Raw genomic sequence first — 14711 nt, forward strand, 5'->3', positions numbered from 1 at the left:
GAATATTCTGTGTGAATGTAAGAATGATGGGCTGAAAAAAATAGAGTGATGAAAATAAACATTAAGAATTTACAGTATTTTTCTTAATTTACTCCTGTCATAAGTATCTGCTTTTTGTGGCTTGCAGAAGTGTCATACTAATTAGAGGAAATATAACAGAAGCCCTACATAGAGTTTATGAACCCTGAAGTAGCTGTAGTGGCACAGTGGTTGGAATGCAGTACTGCAGGCTATTTCTGCTGAGTGCCGGCTGACGGCAGTTTGGCAGTTCGATTCTCACCAGCTCAAGATTGACTCAGTTCCATTCTTCCAAGGTCAGTAAAATAAGGACTCAGATTGTTGGGGGCAATATTCTGAGTCTGTAAACCACTTAGAGAGGGCTGTAAACCACTGCAAAACTGAATATAAGTCAAAGTGATATTGCTATTGAAAGGTAAATTAAGATAAAAGAGTGCTAATTGGCCCAACAATCTATGACTGAGGATAGACTGACTTTATCAGTCCAAAATCTCAAAATCCCTACCACACTGACTCTCCCTCTTTCCATCAGATTGGTTCCTATTGCTTAAAATTTGCCAGAAACGTTTTATTTCCAGAAATGTTATAAATGTTATATAGGTAGTCCTTTACTTATGATTGGTCATTTAGTGACTGTTCGAACTTAAGACCAACCTATACCGTCAGTGTAGAACAGCAGCGGATCTCTCTACGCACTTACTTATGGCGGTGCTGCAGCCCTCAACCCAAGGAGCAGCCGACCCCTCCGAGGCGCGCGCTCTCGCGGGTCCCCCTCTGGGAAGCGTGGTAGGGTCGGAGGCTGGCTGGGCTCTAAAGGAGCCTCGGTGCACGCACTCCCAATACCGCCCTTTGGGAGTGGGGAGAAAAAGCAGAAGGAAAACTGGGGTCTTTGGGATGGCGAAGCGTTTCCTACCTTTGAAAGGTGGCGAGGGAGACGGACGGGCTTGTTTTTCCTGGCTAGACTGACCCGGGTTAGTGAATACCGGCCGGTGCGGGGAAGAGCACTGGCAGTGGTTCTTTTTGGCTGACCGGCGCCGTTGCAGCCTCTGTGGCTAAAGCCTTTCTCTCTCGCTCTTGATTCCCACGAGGTCTGGACCCTTCCCTGCCCATCTGTCCTGAGTTCTTCTCCATGGCTCTCCCATCCCCGCTCGGAAGAAAATCCTGCCGGTATAACCTGAAGGGAGGCGGCTCTGCTTCTTGAAAGGCTCCTAGGACAATTCGTTGTAAAGGCGAGAGTCCCGAGGGTCTTCTTCCTCTGCCACTGGGAGAGTAACCCTGCAGATGCCGGAGAGAAGAAACAATCATATTGAAAGCTTTGCGGCCCTTACTTTGGTAGGGTTTTGGTAGGATCAAAGGAAAAATAAGGGAATCCCTTTCCCTTGGTATTGTCACTCCTCCTCATTTCACCTTAGGTTCAGTATTAAAATGCGTGAGGGCAACAGTGGAACGGCTTCCCTTCAGAAATTGTGGGTGCTTCATCATTGGAGGTTTTTAAGAAGAGACTGGACAGCCACTTGTCTTAAATGGTAGGGTCTCCTGCTTGAGCAGAGAGCTGGACTAGAAAATCTCCAAAGTCCCTTCCAGCTTCTATTCTATTCTATTCTATTCTATTCTATTCTATTCTATTCTATTCTATTCTATTCTACTCTATTCTATTCTACTCTACTCTACTCTACTCTACTCTACTCTACTCTACTCTACTCTACTCTACTCTAGCATTCACCGGTTTTCTGGCTAAAAAGTCAGCAAATGTAATTTTTTAGAAAGTGGGGGGAAAGGGCGTTTTCCAGCCAACTTCTTTGAAAGCAACAGCATTTCTTCAGGATTCTACCCTGCATGGAGTAAAATCTATTTGATAGGTAACCCTGTTGCTCTCAACTACGTGATGGAAAAGTCCATAGTAAAAGCTAAGCAGGATTTTAGCATGAGACTCTTCAAGGACAGTTCTATGCTGCAAAGTTCTATGATGCAATAGCAACCTAGGCTAAAATCTCTCTTGGCTTTTACTATGGACTTTTCCAGACAGTATTTCTGAAACAGCACATTGACAACCTCCTTACCTTGAAAACTGCTCCCAGAAGCTCAAAAACGTTTTTTGAATTAGTAAACTAAATTTGATTTTAGAAACTAATTAAATGGATTATATTTGATTTAATATAATTCAAGAGCTTCTAATATTGTAATATGAGCTGCAAAGGCAAATAGGCTGGCTTCAGTGGGACATGCTTTGTGTTTTTTTTTAAACCATAAATTCTTTGCAGTTCACCATTATAACTTAAATTTACAAAACAATTTTATATCATGAAATCTTAATGTGGACTTGCTTACTGACATATGCTTACTTCAGTGATTTTGAATAATCACTTATTAAGTACCTTGCTTGGTGAGATTTCCTAACCAACTGTCATTGGGCTGGGCTGGCTTAAATAACAAATTTTAATGGGTGTTTTAGTTTTGTTTTTTTTTAATATAGGGCCAAATTATTTAATATGTTTTAAAGTGTTTTTAAACTTTATGGATATACGTGTTTTATTGTGGCTGTGCACCGCCCTGAGTCCCTCGGGAGAAGGGCGGTATAAAAATTTAAATAATAAATAAATAAATAAATAAATAAATAAATAAATAAATAAATAATAAATAAATAATTGTAAGAAATCTAAATACCTAGATAATATCTGAAAATTGACCAGATGTACAGCATAGAAATAGTATCTTTTATTATTTCCAGAGTTTTTCCATTTTCTTCAGAGCAATGATTTATGACTCTGAAGGACACACATTAATTAGGCCTATTTCAAAACAAAGAAATCTTACCATGTGAATTAGCTGCTCATTGCAAAGTTGTTGTTGTTGTTGTTGTTGTTAGTTGCGAAGTCGTGTCTGACCCATCACAACCCCATGGACAATGGGGTCTTCAAGCCTTCCTGTCCTCTACCATCCTCTGGAGTCCATTTCAGTTCACGCCTTCCGTGCTTCCGTGACTCCATCTAGCCATCTCATTCTCTGTCGTCCCATTCTTTTGCCCTCAATCGCTCCCAGCATTAGGCTCTTCTCCAGTGAGTCCTTCCTTCTCATTAGGTGGCCAAAGTATTTGAGTTTCATTTGAGTTACAAAATGAGAAAATTTTAGTATGGCACATGTATCATACTTGGCATTTGAAATCAGTTTTATCTGATATAGATTAATAAAGGACTAGATCTATTTGCATTTATTCTATATGCAAGATTCTATTCAACACAGGAAAAGTAAAAAATAGTTTTCATAATATCACCTTTTAACCATAAATGGACACCACCACATCTAATTGTAAGAATAGGAAGATTGTCAGATGCACATTGCAATATTTTTTACATATTAGTCAGTATTTGCATTAGAAACTCTTGACTATATAATACATACGGTATTGAGTAAATATAGATTTCAGGATACTTATTGTAAAAAAGGAGAAATTCAAAAATTATCAGTTTGATTTTTACATCAAACCAAGCATGTAATCTAAGGTGTATCAGAATCTGAATATGTAAAAATACCATACAAGAGCCAATTAAAACCATCGCTACATAATTTTGTTCCAAATGTCCTTACTTTTAAAAAATAAAAAACAAACTTTGTTCCTTTAGAGCAAAGAAGCCATATTGCAATGTAGCAACGTGTAACAAGCCATGCTTGTTTATAATATAATTATCTACTCAGTAGAGAATTTAGCCCTAAATTGTCACACCTGACTAATTATGGGATACTTTGAAAGTTATTACTCAATCACAAAACAAAAACTTCCCAAAGATTATACCAATTAATTCAAAAAAGGTTTTTGCATAACTGTGCTGGATAGGCTGGCTACTGGGGAAAAGATTAGGAGTTCTATTATTGCAATATGCTATATCTGGGATGCCCTTGAAAAGTATCTGGAAGCTTCAGCTGGTATAGAATGTGGCCATGTGAGCAATCTTGTGCATCCAAAGAACAACGCATGTAACACCTCTGCTGCGCAAGCTGCATTGGGTGTGGTTTGTTTCTGTATCCGATTCAAGGGGTTGGTTATGAGTTGGTTACCTTTAAAGCCCTTTAAAGGTAACCCTTTAATCTGGCATGGGGCCAGATTACCTACAGAAGTGTCTTCACCTCGTTATATAAGTATGTCTCACCTGGTCAATACCAGGAATGTATGTTGTCAGTTAAAGAATACCGATTTGTGGGGTTCAGTAAAAAAACCTGCTCTGTTGTTGTACCTCTCCTTTTGGTGAGATGAGGGATGGGATGGGGCTCTAGTCTCTTAGCTTTTTGGAAATGACTAAAGGCACTACTATCTTGTTCTGGGCTCATACAGGAGCACACAGCTGTGGGTCTGGTTAGCACTGTATAGGCCATCCTCCAGTGGTGAAATCCAAATTTTTTTACTACCGGTTCTCTGGGCGTGGCTTGGTGGGCGTGGTATGGCTTGGTGGGCATGGCAGAGGAAGGATACTGTAAAATCTCCAATTCTACCCCATTCCAGGGGAAGGATACTGCAAAATCCCCATTCCCTCCCCACTTCTGGGGGAAATATATTGCAAAATCTCCATTCCCACCCCACTCGGGGGCAAGCCAGAGGTAGTATCTCTGAACTAAAAATTTCTGCTACCAGTTCTCCGAACTGCTCAAAATTTCCACTACCGGTTTTCCAGAACCTGTCAGAACCTTCTGAATTTCACCCCTGCCATCCTCCTATCTTTTAATTAATATTTAACATTGAATTTTAACTACTCCTGCCTGGTAATTAAATTTTTATATATGTGTATTTTTATAATTTTATATGTTTTATGTTTTAGAAATACACTGCACAGACTCCCTCTGTGACTCCCTCTCCCTTTATTTATTTATTGATAAATAAATAAAATCTCAATCGGTCCACAGCTTCTCTGCTTTTTCAGTTAAATCACAGGAGAAGATTTAAGATTATTCTGTTATCCACGTTAAAGGGGAGTTCTGTTCTTGAGAAACTGCTGGCAGAATTATGGAATGAAATAAATTGTAGCATATTTAGTTACATTTAGATTGTAACTGCGTGAATAAATAACCATTACCTGGTACATTATGTTTTATCTATTGGAAACTAAAATGTGTTTGTTGATTCTGAAAGAGGAAAATGAAATAAACATAATGAAATTAAGCTCCTCCTGGAATTACAATTCACAATTGTAAATTTTTTAATTTGATTTTTAGGCTAAATTTTAGCTTCTATTTTAATATCGCAATCATTATTTATAAAATCTTATAACCAATGTTCTCAGATAGAATTTCCCCAATTTATTTTGGCAGACTATTTGAAACTCTTGAAGATTCAAGCCAAATCACACCAATATTCTGTTTCTCAGGATCTGAGTGAATAGTACAACTGGAACACTCATTACTTATTTATTTTATTATTTATTTATTTATTTGTCAAGAACATATTAGGTATGGATTGGATACATAAAATAGATACAAATAGAGGAAACATTAGGACAGGGACGGTAGGCACACTGGTGGTCTTATGCATGCCCCTTACAGACCTCTTAGGAATGGGGTGAGGTCAACGGTAGGTTAAAGTTACTTTTGGCTACATGTTTTTCAATGATTTAGATATATTTGTTTTTATTTGAAACCATGATGGAAGAGCATACATATCTAATGCCCAGCTATTTCAAAGGTATGCGTAAATTGTTTTGTTATTTTCAGACATTTTTTTTCAAATAGGATAACTCAAAAACTATGAAGCATCTAATCCCATTTTACTGACTAGTTTCAAGATTCTCATGATGGTTCATTCCATTAAATTATAAAGGCATAGGAATATGCCTAATCCCACTGGTATTTCCTAGCCTACTTTCCAAAAGGTATTTCATTTTGTTCTGAGAATGTTTAGCAATGACACTGTTGAAATGTGTTGTAGCTAAATACTTATTGATGTAATTAAATACTCCATTTCACTAACATCTAATCCAATTTGGGCTCTGCGTAATTCTGACCTTTGTAAATACTTGATCAGGTTTTGACCTTTTGCAAGGTTCTTGACATGAAACAATGCCAAATCGAGATTCAGAAAAACAGGACTGTTGTCTTACAGGTAGCCCCTCCCCAAAAAAAGATATAAATTTTTCTATACAGAATTTTCTAAATTCTAAACTATAGAATTTAGCTATACGATATATATGTGGCTGTTACACGTGTTACATGGGAATTAACTTAAAAATCCTCCACATTATTTTTATCCTCTGCTTATAAAGATAATAAATACTTATTTTATGTACTCAGATATAAAATGTATATAAAGAACGATTATATTAATTGTTCTTTATATACATTTATATATATATATATATATATATATATATATATATATATATATATATATATATATATATATATATATATATAATATATTAACATAGCCTATAGGAAGTGCAAGTCCAAAATACCAGTTTCATATAAAAATTAACTATATGTGGAAACATTTATTAAATTGTATTCTGATTTATCAATGAAATTCACTCTGAAAAAATGAAACCTGGTTAATATATGAAAAAATAGCTTCAATATGTATTATCCACTAGGTGGTACTGCAGTACAGTTTACTTGATCTGTTCATGGCCTTCTTTTTTTTTTACATTGTGGTTTTGGCTACAAATTTGCTTTAGATTTAGCTATCCTGTTAACAGGGCTAAACGAATAGGACAAGTTAGTAGATTAAGTGTCTGAAGTTTTGAAAGCAACTGTTATGTTTCTTTAGATTCTTAGACTTCTATGTGGAAATTTCAAACACGGGTCACACATACATACATTAATTGAGTAAGTGGGTACATAGCAGTTTTAGAGGACCTCAGAAGGAGCAGATTTATCTAGATCTTAGCACTTAGACTTATATACTGCTTTACAGTGCTTTACAGCCATCTCTAAATGGTTTACAGAGTCAGCATATTGCCCCCAACAATCTGGGTCCTCATTTTACCCACCTCGGAAGGATGGAAGTCTGAGTCAACCTTGAGCCTGGTGAGTCTCAAACTGCCAAATTGCAGGCAGCCAGCAGAAGTAGCTTGCAGTACTGCACTCTAACCACTGCACCACTGCAGCTCATTAAGACCTGAATATGGGATGGAAACAGCATTGGTCATGCTTTTGGATGACCTCTGATGAGAGTGGGATAGGGATAGGGTTGTGGATCCATCCTTACCCTAGTTGATCTTTCTGAAGCTTTTGATACCATCAGCCATGGTATCTACTTGGATTGACTCAGGATGATGGAGTGGGTGGCGGCAGCATAGCATTATGCTAGTTTGCTAACTTTTTCAATTCCACTGAATAGTTACTCAATAAATAGAATATTCATGACAGCTCTTGTCCTGTAAACATTATACAAATTGTATTTCATCTGAAATGAAGACTCAAATAGATAAATAGAAATATTTCCGATATATACAGTACCTATATTCAGACTCCATATATAAAGTCTTTCTTTCTTTCTTTCTTTTTTTATTTTGAGTCCTGATTGTGAAGTGTCTTGATTGGCTATACATCTGTGATGGCGAACCTATGGCATGCGTGCCGGAAGTAGCACACAGAGCCACCTCTCCGGCACACCAGCCATCGCCCGTTGCTCTTCTGCCAGTGGGGTCCCCTCCTCCTCCTGGAGCCCATTACAATGTGGTGGCTCTCCTCCTCCCCCTCCTTCTCCTCTTGCAACTCCTGGCCAGCTGAATGGGGGCAATTATCTAGGATCTTCTCAAATTTTCTTCTTTCATCAAAGAAGTTATGGGGAAATCTGACACACTGGTAATAATCATTTGGTCTGCATTAAGAATGGGAGAGGTATTTTGCAAAGTCTGTTGGCACTAGCATGCTTGTTTTCAAGCTGAATGTTTTCATCTTTGAAAACATTCATTCAGCTGCTGGGTCTGGAAGCTCAGACAACTCCTTGAAGAATTTCTTAGGTTGTCTATAAGTCTACACAAGGCAATACTTTCAGTGGAAATACTCACAAGCAAAGCAGCTGTATATATTTCAACTCAAAACATTCTTGTAGGAGTAAATAAAGTTACACATAATGCTTTTTAGAAAGTTAATAAAGTAACTTAATCTATCAGAGACAACATTACTCAAGAAGTTGATTATGATCTGTAAAGGTAAAGGTTCGTCACGCACATATGTGCTAGTTGTTCCTGACTCTAGGGGGCGGTGTTCATCTCCATTTCAAAGCCGAAGAGCCAGCTCTATCCATGGTCATGTGGCCAGCATGACTAAATGCCAAAGGCGTACGGACCATTGTTACCTTCCCACTAAAGGTGGTCCCTATTTTTTTACTTGCATTTTTTATGTGCTTTTGAACTGCTAGGTTGGCAGAAGCTGGGACAAGTAACAGGAGCTCACCCCGTTACGCGACACTAGGGATTTGAACTGCTGAACTGCTGACTTTTTGATCGACAAGCTCAACGTCTTAGCCACTGAACCACCATGTTCCTTATGATATGTAGAAGAGTATAAATAATGCATTTGTTCATGCTGGCAAGTTTTGGATAGGGACTGGATTGCCACCTGTCAGAAAAGTTACTAGCAATCAAAACTGACTCAAAGGTGCACAAAACATTATTTGATGGCTTTCCTCCATCTGATATTACTGGGAAGAAGTTAGGGGAAGGTAACAGATTGAGGGAAGCTCATTGTTGCATATGCTTAATCTCAACAAAGAAAGATAGTTTCTCCTCTTCTTTTCAAAAACCTCCGCCTGGTACTGATTTTTTCCCAGGTTTACCTTCGCTGAAAACGAGTAGATTAACATTTTAATACTAGAGCTTAGGTCAGCAGAAGAGGAGAAGGAGGAAGAGGAAAAAGTGACAATAGAGGGGAACAGAATTCTGTTGCTTTTCCTTTGATCCTACCAAAACCCTACCAAACTAAGGTCTGCAAAACTTTGAATACAATCGTTCCTTCAGTCCGGCATCCGCAGGATTACTCCCTCAGTGGCAGAGGAAAGACACCCTCGGGACTCTCACCTTTACAATGAATAAAGGAGCCTTTAAGAAGCAGAGCCGCCTCTCTTCAGGTTATATCGGCCAAGGAGAAGCCAAGGAGAAGAACTCCAGGAGAGATGGGCAGGGAAGGGTCTGGAGCTTCATGGGAATCAAAGGGGGGGAGCAGTGGTGGGATTCAGCCAGTTCGCACCACTTCGGGAGAATCGGTTGTTAACTTTCTGAGCAGTTTGGTGAACTGGTTGTTGGAAGGAATCATTAGGGCAGAGAACTGGTTGTTAAATTATTTGAATCCCACCACTGGGGGGGAGGCTTTGGCCACAGAGTGTCAGCCAAAAAAACCCCAATGCCAGTGGTGCCCCCCTCATGGCCGGCATTCACTAACCCAGATCATCGCAGCCAGGAAGAGAGATCTGTCCGTCTCCCTCACCCTTTTTCAAAGGTAGGAAATGCTTCTCTCTCTGCAAGACCTGAGCTTTTCTTCTGTTTTTCCGTCCCACGCCCAAGAGGGCGGTATTCGGAGTCATCGCTTTGGGAGGCACTCCGGGCACCAATGTTGCTCCATTGGTCCATGAAACAAGCCAGACGACATACCGTGTCTTCAGAACCTGCCAATCCGTGTACTTGAACTTAATAAATTAACTATTTTGGCTGATCACAAGTAAGCCTGGACTAGACATTGAAACTGTAGGAAGACGGCCCCTTTAGAGAACAGAATTGTGCGATCGAAGTTAGTGAGTTACTGTAATTCCATAGTAAATCGTCTTGTCATTCTTAATTTCTGTCCAAGGTCCCTGTACCCTGCCGAAAGTAAGGCAAGACTTTGGCGTATGCTCTTTTTGTTCTTTCACACTTGCTGCTTTTCATTTGTTTGACGCATTTTTGCGCCCGGGCTTGAATATATAATGCAAAAAATTTTAGATGTGTACTTTATTTGCATTTTAGAGTTTAGAGCAGTGGTGAAATCCATTTTTTTTAATTAAATTTTTTATTGAAAATTATTAAAAAATACAGAAAAAAATATAATAATATGGATAGAATTGCAGAGAGTAATATAATACATATAGAGTTTTAAAGTATCAATTTTCGCCTGGAGAAACTACAAACTTCCATTAAGCTAACTCATCAAAAGAAAGAAAAGTTTAACTAGAAAAAAGAATTCTCAATTGTCATGCAATACTCCTGTAAATATTTACCCACGTTCACATTAAGGTTAATATTTTCATTTTTCTTAAGATTTCTTTTTTTGCAGCCAAGCATACCATCTGTCCCAGCTCCTATATACCCCCGACTCTTGTCTATCTCACATTTTTTTTATTACCAGTTCTGTGGGCGTGATGTGGCTTAATGGGCATGGCAGGGGAAGGATACTGCAAAATCCTCATTCTGTCCCCACTCTCGTGGAGGGATATTGCAAAATCTCCATTCCCACCTACTCTGGGGCCAGACAGAGGTGGTATTTGCTGGTTCTTCGAACTACTCAAAATTTCCGTTAGCGGCTCTTCAGAACCTGTCAGAACCTGCTGAATTTCACCCCGGTTTAGTGAAAACTACTGTATTACTCATAGTGTATTATTTCCAAGGGGAGCCGTGCTAGCCTTTTGCAGAAAAACCATGAAAAGTTTTATGACTTTTATGTTAAAATTTGGGTGGGTAGGTTGTACTTTATCTCTGTTTTATATTTTCATACTAATGCGTAATTTTCTTTATGCATATATTTCAAATTAAAATACCTTCTGTTGCTTTTATGAGGTTCTGGTCAAGGATACAAAGACTTTACTTGATAGAGAATATTAGTAGCTGGGGTTGAACTGTGGAGTCTTTGGTGCCTTTTGAGCTTGATGGTTTCTTCAGATGTTTCATTAGCAAACCAGGTTACATCAGGTAAGTCCTAGGTGGCGTGAGACCAAGTTATCTACGGAACTGTCTTTGTCTTATCACATCAGCCCATTCTGCATTCATGCTGCAAATACATGTGTAAACTGTGAATTATAGGATTCCTATTGGCAATGTCAGCAGGGGTGGGTTCTACTTACCTTTACTACCGGTTCGCAACGGGATCGCAGATCGCTTCTGATGATGTCAGGGTCAGTGGGTGGAGCCTCCCACCAGTTTTATTACTGGTTCTATAGAACTGGTTCAAATCGGGGCAACCCACCACTGAATGTCAGGGAAGAAATCCTTCTCTACCATTGCACCGGTCCTTTGGGGCATTGCAGCCCCTCAGAGGTGAGCCGGGCCTCCAGTCTCATGGCCTTTCAGAAATGTCTAAAGACCTGGCATTGCTATCTTGCTTGGGGCTCACCTAACAGCACAAAGCCGTGAAGCTGGTTAGTACCATAAAGGCTCTCCTCTCACTTTTCAATTAACTTTTAATCTTGAATTTGAACTATCCTTGCCTATTTAAAATTTTATGTACAATTTTTATGTTTTAATATTTTGTTTGTACACCACCTACAGTCCCTCTGTGAGGGAGATGGACAATGTCCATATTTGGTAAATAAAATCTCAATTGGTCCTGTCTCTCTGCTTCCCATGCTTCAGTTAAATCACAAAAGAAGACTTTTAAGACTTATTCTCTTATCTACATCAAAGGGGAGTTCTGCTCTTGAGGAACTGCTACAGAATTTGACTTTTTCCTGAAGAAATTAAGAGAGATTGTGTAATTTATTTAGGAAAATGTATTTGTGGCTTCTCTGCCATTCATTTTTTAGGAATTCCAGAGCGCCATTTCTGCTCAGCTCTTCTCCAATCAAAGTTATTGCACACCCTGCCACATGAAACTTTAATTTTGCAGGTGAACTATGTTCGTCAAAAAACTGATAGCTAACTCCAGACAATAGTATACATGTATAAAACTGAGATAATATGCAAATCAGGAAACTAACTATCAAGTGTGGTAAAAGATGCAGAACCCAGATGTCAATAGAAACCATCAATTACTGTCACATATGTATGGAATGAAAAAGTTGAAAAAGACAGCACGGGAAGAACATTGGAAATCTCTTGATGTGAAAAGGAAGAGAAATTGATGATAGCCAGTTTGGTCTAATGTTTAAGGCACCAAGCTAGGAAGCAAGAGACTGAGTTCAAGTTCCACCTTAGTCATGAAAGCTAGCTGGGTGGCCTTACCAGGGAGCCAGTCTCTCTCAGTTGAACTCAGAGAGTTCTTGTTGTGAGGAAAATAGGGGGAAATTGCATTCAATAACTGTAAGGTTCTAGTTTTTTTCAAAAGGCAACTGGATTTTTTGGGCTTTTTTCCCTTTGAAAATGTCTTGCTTCCCATCCAAGAAATTTTTTCTAACTGATGGCGAATGGAAGAATCTATATTCTTTGTAGACATCAGGTTGTTATCACATTGAGGGTCAGTTGTTGCCTTTCTGAGAGTCCTTTTAGGCCACTTAGGAGTTTATCTCTATCCTCAGAGTCACCTGAATCAGAGTGCAACTGGATGTGGAACCTTCTTCGGAGTGCTGAAAAGACTGCATTGTAAACAGGAGATAGGTGGTATTGTATCCCTTTCCCTCTGTTGAGGCAGAGCTATTCAATTTTAACACAGCCTTTCAACAAACACGATATACATGCACACTTTTAATCCAGAGTACATTTAAGACGGAAGCTTGTCTATCCCAGGGACAAAACACCCAGATACAAACAGAGTAATGTTGATATGCAGTGCACTGCAGTGAGGTATGTACAGACCTGGGCAAACTAAACAAGCACTTCACAAACACATGGCACAGGAGAGCAAAGTCATCAGGAAAGGATTCAGCAGTCCATCTTCATCTGAAAGAAAAGGTTCGCTCTTTTGAAGGCAGCAAGGTTCACATTCTGGACAGAGGGCATCATTGGTTTGAAAGAGTTGTCAAAGAGGCTATATTAATAGAGGGGGAGAGATACGACATCACCTATCTCCCACTTTCAACACCGTCCTTTTAGCAATCCCAAGAAGGTTCCATACCTGTTTGCATTCTGATTCTTGAGGATACTGTTAAATCCCCAAGTGGCCTGAACAACTCTCAGAGTGGTTAATGACCAGATGACTACAAAGAATATAAATCTTTCTATTCCCCACCAGTTAGTTAGAACTAAAGAAGCTTCTTGGATAAGAAGTAAAATGTTTTCAAAGGAAGAAACCAAGAAAGTCCAGTTGCCTTTTAAAGACAAAAAGGGACAACCATGAGCTGGATAATTCAGAATTTCCATAGACACATGTGTTGGATGTGTTCATTGGCTTAAATTATTTCTATTTGTAATATAAAATAATAAAAACAGGCTATAATGAAACATACATGAATGAATTGATAGAAAATCAATGGGTTAAGGCAGGGGTGTCAAACTTGTGGCCTGTGGCCCGGTTGTGTCACGTGCTGGCTCTGCCCCTGCCCAGTGTAGCAAAGGGGGGAAAAGTCCCGATATGTCACGTGGCACCATCGTGACGATGCGAGTTTGACACCTCTGAGTTAAGGTTAGGGGAGATGATGTTGCATCCTAAAGGCTTTAAGGAGAGAAATAGTTTCCCTTTGTGGTGCTGAAGAAGACAGGCAGGATTTGCTACAAATCACTCTAAGTATTCCTGCTCTTACTCTTCCAGAAAACATATACAACTCTTTCAAGGTTTTATCCACACACAAAGACTTTCCCTGGACATAAGATAGAGAGACAACTGGAAAAAACCTTTAAAGCAGCCATTTGACAATTAACTTACTAATGCTAAAAAAATCACTTATGAAGGCTCTCCAGGTATTTAATGCTACTGAAAACATATGATTTTAGTATTTATTTATTTATTTATTTTATTAGATTTTTATACCGCCCTTCTCCCACAGGACTCAGGGCGGTGAACAGCCAAGAATAAAAATATCACATACCAAATTTAAATTTTAAAAAAGAATTAAACAAAATTTTGGCCCAATCAGTTTAAAACACCCCAACTAAAATCCACTTACAATTGAAAATATCTAAGGGGGGGAGGGTGTTAAGCCAGCCCGGCTTGATGAAATAAAAAAGTTTTAAGGGCACGGCGAAAAGCATGGAGATCTGGGATCCTACATATCTCTGGGGGCAGGTTGTTCCAGAGGACAGGTGTTGCCACAGAGAAGGCCCTCCCCCTGGGGGTCGCCAGCCGATATTGTCTGGCCGACGGCACCCTGAGGAGTCCCTCTCTGTGGGAGCGTACTGGCCGGTGGGAGGCTATCAGTGGCAGAAGGCGGTCCCGTAAATACCCGGGCCCTAAGCCATGGAGCGCTTTAAAGGTGGTAACCAACACCTTGAAGCGCACCCGGAAGACCACCGGGAGCCAATGCAGCTCATGCAGGAGAGGTGTCACATGGGAGCGCCCCGTCGCTCCCATAATCCCCCGCGTGGCCGCATTCTGCACCAGTTGGAGCCTCCGGGTGCTCCTCAAGGGTAGTCCTATGTAGAGAGCATTACAGTAGTCCAGGCGGGAGGTGACGAGTGCCTGAGTGACCGTGCGTAAAGAGTCCCGATCCAGAAAGGGACGCAACTGGCGAATCAGGGGGGCCTGATAAAAAGCCTCCCTGGTCATGGCCGTCATATGCTCTTCTAAAGACAGCCGTGCGTCCAGGAGGACGCCCAAGTTGCAAGCCCTCTCCGTATGAGGATCCAGATTATTGGGGGCAATATGCTGACTCTGTAAACCGCTTAGAGAGGGCTGTAAAAGCACTATGAAGAGGTATATAAGTCTAAGTG

This window comes from Pantherophis guttatus, chromosome 3, assembly GCF_059756535.1.
Source record: "Pantherophis guttatus breed Tessera chromosome 3, ASM5975653v1, whole genome shotgun sequence".
NCBI lineage: Eukaryota > Metazoa > Chordata > Lepidosauria > Squamata > Colubridae > Pantherophis > Pantherophis guttatus.